Source organism: Ciconia boyciana, chromosome 2 (assembly GCF_034638445.1).
Source record: "Ciconia boyciana chromosome 2, ASM3463844v1, whole genome shotgun sequence".
Taxonomy (NCBI): domain Eukaryota; kingdom Metazoa; phylum Chordata; class Aves; order Ciconiiformes; family Ciconiidae; genus Ciconia; species Ciconia boyciana.
Window position 1 is genome coordinate 115,361,073 of NC_132935.1, and position 7,240 is coordinate 115,368,312.

Sequence of the window (7,240 nt, forward strand, 5' to 3'; positions counted from 1 at the left end):
AGCTCATTAGTCCCCCTTGCTCTGAAAACTCTTTTGCTTTCCTGAAATAAAGCATCTTAGTTTTCTTTAACTGCCTTTCGATTTAAAGGAACTCTACTGGCATTCAGTCAATCCAGGCAGTTTGGTTTGGTGATAATCAATTCTTTGGTAACTTCCTTGCTGGTGATCATGAACAAGTCTGCAGAACTGATGACTCCTATTAGGCCAATGACTGGTGAAGAAATCTGCCAGTTACTGAACAACAAGACTACCTGGATCCTACTAATCCCAGCTACTGTTTTCCCTACCTAGATTTTCCAGATCAAATTTAATTATAGAAACCCACCCATTTCTAAATCTAAGGCTGGGTATCTGCAAACAAGACTCTCAACACTAGACCAGTAGATTTTTTTTTTTCTTTTTACCATCCTTCCCATAAATATTTAATCCAAAGTGGGTCTATCTGACCAGTGTTACCCTTTTTGCTTGTCATCTGTCATACCATGAACACAGAATTATCAATACCTTTAGCTTTATTAATCTTTCCTGAACAGTGCACCTCTTTGAACACCTGATTTTCTTTTATGATCTCTGTTCTCAAAATGTATTTGCAGTCCCACTGAGATCCTTCACCAGTAATTTGTATGACTACACTGCAATGTTAATTACATGTTTGTGTTAATACTCTGCTGGCCTTGACACTACAATTGTATTTTTTAAAAGCTGAAATGTTTGCCTAAGTATGCATTACTCTGCATATACATATGCCCTGCTCCTTAACCGAGATAGACTTGTTTTAATAATTTGTGTCACTTCCCTGACTCTGCTCTCACCAAAATCAGTACTTAGAGACTTACATCTATCAGCCCCAGTATTCCTTTATCTATAACTGTACCCCCTGTATCTCATTTTCTTCTCCTTGCGCACAGACACCACCAAGCCTCTCGGGTCCTGCACTCACAAGTCCAGTTCTGTTACTCACTGGTAACTCTTCCAACCAGCTACCACAGTGTATATGTACACCCTCAGGCCACCAGCAGGCCAATACTAGCTTGCTTTGCTTATCCATCTCTGCAGTCACAAGGACTCCTCCCACAGGTTTGGCATCTAGCCACCTTCCTTCTTCAGACAGCCTCCACTTATCTCAGGAGCCATCTTTTGTTCTGTTCCTTTGCTTTTAAAAAAAAAAATGAAGTGCAGCATCCTCACACCAACTTCATGGCTCTGGCTGCTGGGCTCCCCTGCTCTCTACTGGTTTGTCTTTTGCAGAGGTCAGCTCCATATCTTCACTGAAACCCAGCAACTGACAGTTCATTTACTGCAGTTAAAGGCAGAAAATCTCCCTCACAGTCTAGGACCCACAATTCCTCTTCGACACAAAAAACCCCAACATTTTGCAGCAGATTCTGAGTAGGCTATGAGTAGGCTATACTGAACTAAACAGTAGCTCCTTAGATACACATGTAATTGAATGTGAGTGCATGCGTGTCTATATGACTATACAGCGTGAGTCAGTCTGTTATCCCTACAAGGAAGGTCACTATAGCTATTAAATTACAATGGGCAAAAACATTAGTGTAGCCATTAAAATCAAAATCAAATTGATTTTCGAGATGATCATTATCCACGTTTGCAATTACAATTTTTCCTCTTAAAAATGGAAAATTCTACACAGACAGAAGGGCAGCGCAATAAGCTCCAGAGTTTTCTGTTAAACTTAGAAAATCAAGATAATTCACCCTTAATGTTCCTTGACCTAATTTCTTTGTCTTTTAGTATCACAAGGTCCAGAGAATATTAAGTGGTATCATCTGCAATGCGGGTACCAAGGCAACACGTTCTCAGGTTAAGGACAAAGCAGAATCTTGTGGTACTTCTGTGGAGTCAACAAAGCTCTCTGAAACCTGTTTCAATGATGCTACTTGTGCTCTCAAATACCCAATTAAAAAAAACCAAAACGCTTACTTGCATTGGTGATCTTGCTATTCTTTGTACTGTTGGGATGCTGCAGACCCTTAGTGATGGACAATTATATCATGTGAACTGAAAGACCCTCCCCAAGAAACACAGAAGCAGAGTTTAACCTGATGTCTAATGGGAAGTGGTTTCACAACCTCCATCTCAATCAGTGGCATTTCATATTGCCAAATTCTTCACAATAGCCCTGATACAATTTAAAATCATTGGCAAGAACAGTTTTGAGCTGACACAGAACTGCCAGGAGAAGAGAGAAGGGCAGAGGGAGAAGCAAAGATATTTCCAAGCAATCATTCAGTACTTTCATACATCACAAAAGCCAGCTCCCAAACAGAGCTTTTCAGCAGCAGCTCTGAATGCACAAAAGAGACCAGGATCTTTGTCCACATTAACAGAGGGGCTCCAAAAGAGGCAGTATGAAGCACTGCATTAGCCAAAGAGAAATCACCCTGGGTACATCCAATTGAATGGAAATTGAAAGATAGCCATTGATTATTTCTTATTTGGAAAAAAAAAAATCCCTATTATATAACAACCTACAATTTATTGTGTAAGTTCTTCAACTTGGTTGACAAAAAAACCTGATGTTGTTTCCCTTCAATTAATATTGAAGGTCTACCTGCTTCTTTACCAGGCATCAGACATCTCAAAATGCTTACAAAACACACAGCAAAGAGGAAGAGACCTTCCCAACAAACAGTTCCTTCTCACAACATATTCCTTGAGCTTCACCATCTGTTTTTCCCCACTGCCCATCTTCATGCTACACCAGTCTCACAGAAACAAAGCAATGCCAGAACAAGAAAAGCAATCTTTAACTGTATAGTTATCACTATAATCTATGCCTCACATTTTACACATGGAAGGTCCTTAAATTGCAGTCACAAAAAGGGAGATGAAGCCAATACTGAGAATGGAAGGAAATTGGGATCCATTTCCCATCAGAAGTCTCTTGAGTAATTAGTCACCTGTAAGAGGACAGAAAAAAAGACCTACTCTAGACACACAAACAGTCCAAGGTAGAGAAAAACTGAAGGATATACAATATTATATATTTCACATACATGCAAAATTATGTATGTCTGTAATAGCTCAGATAACCTTGGGGCCAGATCTTTGTGTAGTGCAAGCAGGCCCAAATCCACCCAACTTATTAACCAGCTTCACATGATGCACATGCACCAGAAGAAGAGGGCCAACAGTTCTAGGGTTCTGCCTATGTTTTACTTACACGCATTTCCCTTGAAATTCAAAACCAAGATGCTGTCCAGACCAGTTTAGTGCCTTAAAAATGTGCATTCCTAGTCCCTGAATGGGACTTTGGAATAATAGCTATGGTCTCATGAGACAGAGTCTTTGACAGCAACATCCTCTTAAGATATTGCTGCTGCTGAGTGGTGCTGTCACGCCACGCCATGCTGTCCCCCTCCACTGCACCGGGTGATCTGCTCATGTGCCCATGCTGGGAATCAGACCAGAGAACTGATTCAGCCTTTGCAAACCCCATAAAAATTACAACCTCTAAATGATTCAGCCCCTGCCCGGTGCCGTGTTGTAACACTGGATAATGTCACCAGTATTACATATTACGGTACTGGATCTCTGCAGATACCGTCACCTCACTTTGTAAAGGAGCTCAAAAGCCCTCTGTCAGACGCCATAGGAATTCCAGCCCTCACCAAAGAAATGCAATTGGCAAAACAGCATTAAGAAGGTATCAGTTGTCCTCCACCAGCAGCACCTCTGAAAACTTTTTCGGATTACTTAAGACAAATGTTTGCTTCAACAATTAATAAAAAAAGTACTTGCTCTGAAGAATCATGTGTCATAGCTATTTGCTAGGAAGACCCCTGCTGTCTTTTGCATTATAATTAATAGGTAAGAAGATTAGTTTAAGACATATCAAGACCAAGTCAGGCATAATCATCCTAATTAATAACGTTTGTACTGTAACTTATGTGTTACACCCTACCCTTGTGGTCACAGGGCAAAAAAAAATTAAAAAATCAACAGGGTTGGAAAACTAGCATACAACCCAATAAATGGATGATTCCACATTTCCCAGAGCCAGCTCTATGTCACATAATCTGGAGGCTGTTTTTTTTCAGCCAGATGAAGACAGCAGGGTGCCTAACTTGCTACAGTGGTGCTTCACCAAGCAGCAGTGTTACCACATGCATCTGAATGTGAGAATCTAACTGCTCGGGAACAGGCAAGCTACAGACACGACTGTTTGGAGACAGCCTTGAATATGAAGCCCTCGAACCAGAAAAGAGATACAACAATGGGAGCAATTTCACAGCTCCCTCACAATATTTCATCCACTTATCTCAAGCAGGACTCCCATCTTTTAGGGGTGGAGGAGCAGTCAGCCCTCCTGCCAATTGCAATAACTCACTCACTTCTGCTGAGGGTGCCACAGAAGGGTTTGGGTTAGTGATGCTTTTTTTACGGGAAAGCTATCCAACCTTCCCCAAAAGCATCGGCTATCCCATGAAGGTGAACGCCACGCCTGCTGCTAGCAGAGATACTTGGTAAAAGCTGAAAGAAATGTCTTTGTAAACACGTAACGTCCACTCAGTACACCAACTAACTTCAGTGGCCCACTGCTGCAGGACAAGCACGCGAGAGGCTTTCCCTCCACAAGAAGCGAGCCCGGGACCGCCGCCCGCGGCCAGACCCGCACTGCCGTGCCGCACCCTCCCGCTGCCGCCAACAGCGGCTCCGGCGCTGTGGAGCCGGGGCTCACAGGCGCGCGTCCCACGGAGCCCGCGTCCCACGGAGCCCGCCCCGCCGTCAGCCCGGCCGGGCGCCGCGGCGCCGGCGGGGCTGGGTGGCGGCGCCATCTAGCGGCCCGCCTCCGCCCCGGCGGGGCCCGGGTCCTGGCGGCACGGCCCCCAGCGCCCCGGAGGGGGGAGGGCGGGGGGGCCGGCTCCTCCCGAATTACCCCGTCACACATGACGTGTTTTATTTTGTCTATTACTCACTTCCTTGATTATCTTTGGTTAACAAATTAGAGCATCAAGTGCTCACAGACTACACATTGCTCATTTATTTTTACAGCAGCGTATTTTCGCATTGCTGCGGTTATTTCATCACTACAGTTTAACCTTGCACCAGGTTACTAACGAAAACACTTCAAGAAAGCCACCCAAACGTGCTAACTCTAACAGAAAGACCAGGTTTTGGCTTTCCTTTCCAACCAGCAGTTAAGGTCAGCACAGTCTTTCCGACTGTGCAAAGAAAACATGCACACACAAAAACCCCTCAGATTTTAAAAAATGAACATACCCACTCTATTGGAGTACCCACTCGAAATGGAGTAAACTCAATTTACTCCCATACTATAAACTCCTCACATCTAGATTCTCCCTCCCCAGATTTCTGCAAAAGTAGGGAAAAAAAAAAATGTCAACACTCTTTCTATAAGTTTTGTCCTACTTATACACACACACCTCACCACCATGAGATTTAAACTGCAAGTGCAGCTTCCCTGGTACAAGCTCCCTACTCAAAAAATGACCCATAATTTTGCAGTTTATTTCTAGGACAGCTAAAACTATGAAAACCCATTAATATTACCTGGTGTTTCATGAGAAGTCTGAATTAAATTCTAGGAATAAGCACCTTCTTTCCCTTCTGCTCCTCCCGCAGCCTTGAAAAATTTTAGGACCAGCTTTATTACAGAAGTGCAACCTAATTAACAAGGGTGCATCCAGCTGGGCAGCAGTTGCATCTGAATATATCCAGAAAAAACAGGTCAAGAGTTCATAATCACTATGCTAGGCTAAATTCTGAACTGCTTCCTTGCAATAGCAAAGGCTGCTAAAGAAAGGCTTATGCTGCAAAAGGTTTGGGTTGTACAAGAAAACAAACAGCAGAACATAATTATTCACAACAGATGATGGACATTAAGTGATTTTGCATCACCTGTCACCATTACAAACCTCACACACAGTGGTATTTTTGCCTTCTGCCACAGCAATAATAAGAAGGTAGCGGAGTACATCTGAGACAGAAGCAGCCTTTTCCTGAAGTACCATGTAGTAATTTCTTCTCAAAGTTACCTGAATTTAAGGGCAACAGGGAGCAACTGGAAAGCCAATGCTGCCTGTCAAGGCCTCAACCAAACAGCAGCATGAGGAAGAGCTTGTGAGCTCACAAGTTAAGAGGAGAACAAAGGGATCCCTTTGACCACTATTTTGCAGCCAAGAATTCTCCAGTTTGAGTTTGTTATACCTGTTTGTTAAACCAACTGTCTCATTGCTAAATACAATGTAAATTGTGGTCAAGAGGTCAATGCAGATGTATGTAGGGACGTACATGAGTTGCAAAGTATTTTTTAGCGTAAGCATAATATTGAGAAATCATGCAAAAGAGCAGCTATGTTACTCTTTTCATACACCTGCTCCATCAGTACTGCTGATCTCTTCTGTCTCTTCACAGCAAGCAGTATTATGGATGGAATATGCTTTGATCTTGTACGTTTCTGGTGTGACAGTCTCTGCCTCAACACAGTGTGAAGCTGTTGCACATGCTGGCATAGACTTGCTATTAGATACCCTACATTTAGATGAAATCCGTGTATCTGTCATTTCATGTCTTCCTGTAAGGTAAAGGAAAGAATGAATTTCAATCACTTTTTCTGTATCCAAAGTTGTAAAAGTGGATGATGCACAGGTATGTTACAGAACCATTAATACTGGGGTACATCCTATGCTGCCTTAATCCTCATGCCTTTTGTTCCATCTCATGTTACAGATTTGCTACAATTCAACATCTTAGCTCTGCCTACAGCCATGTACTACATAATTGTGTTTTGTTTTCTGCTATAGAACAGCTCCTACAAGAAGGATATACTAAGGAAAAGCAACTATTTTCCTAGGGTTTTCATTTCTATTCCATCATCACCTGTTACATATTTCATGCTGCTCAATTCTATACCTGAATTGTTCAGAAACCCATAAAACAAAGACCTGATCTGACTAATTTTCATCAAGCTCCTTCCTTTTCTGAGAAGAAAAAAAATGCACCTCTTACCTCAATCTCCTCTTTGACGCTTCCTTCATATTTATTCATGATCACACCTTCCTTTATCTCTTCTCTTCCCATCGGCTTTCCTCTGCCTCCAACTCTTTCACTACTTTTTGGTAACACTTTGTATCTCATTCTTATTTCTCATTTTCCTCTGTAACCATCTTTTTGCTTTTCCTTGCTGGGATGTTGGTAAGGTTCTGGAAGCTGGGAGGTTCAATGACCTTAAAATGTTCCCATGGAAGTCTGG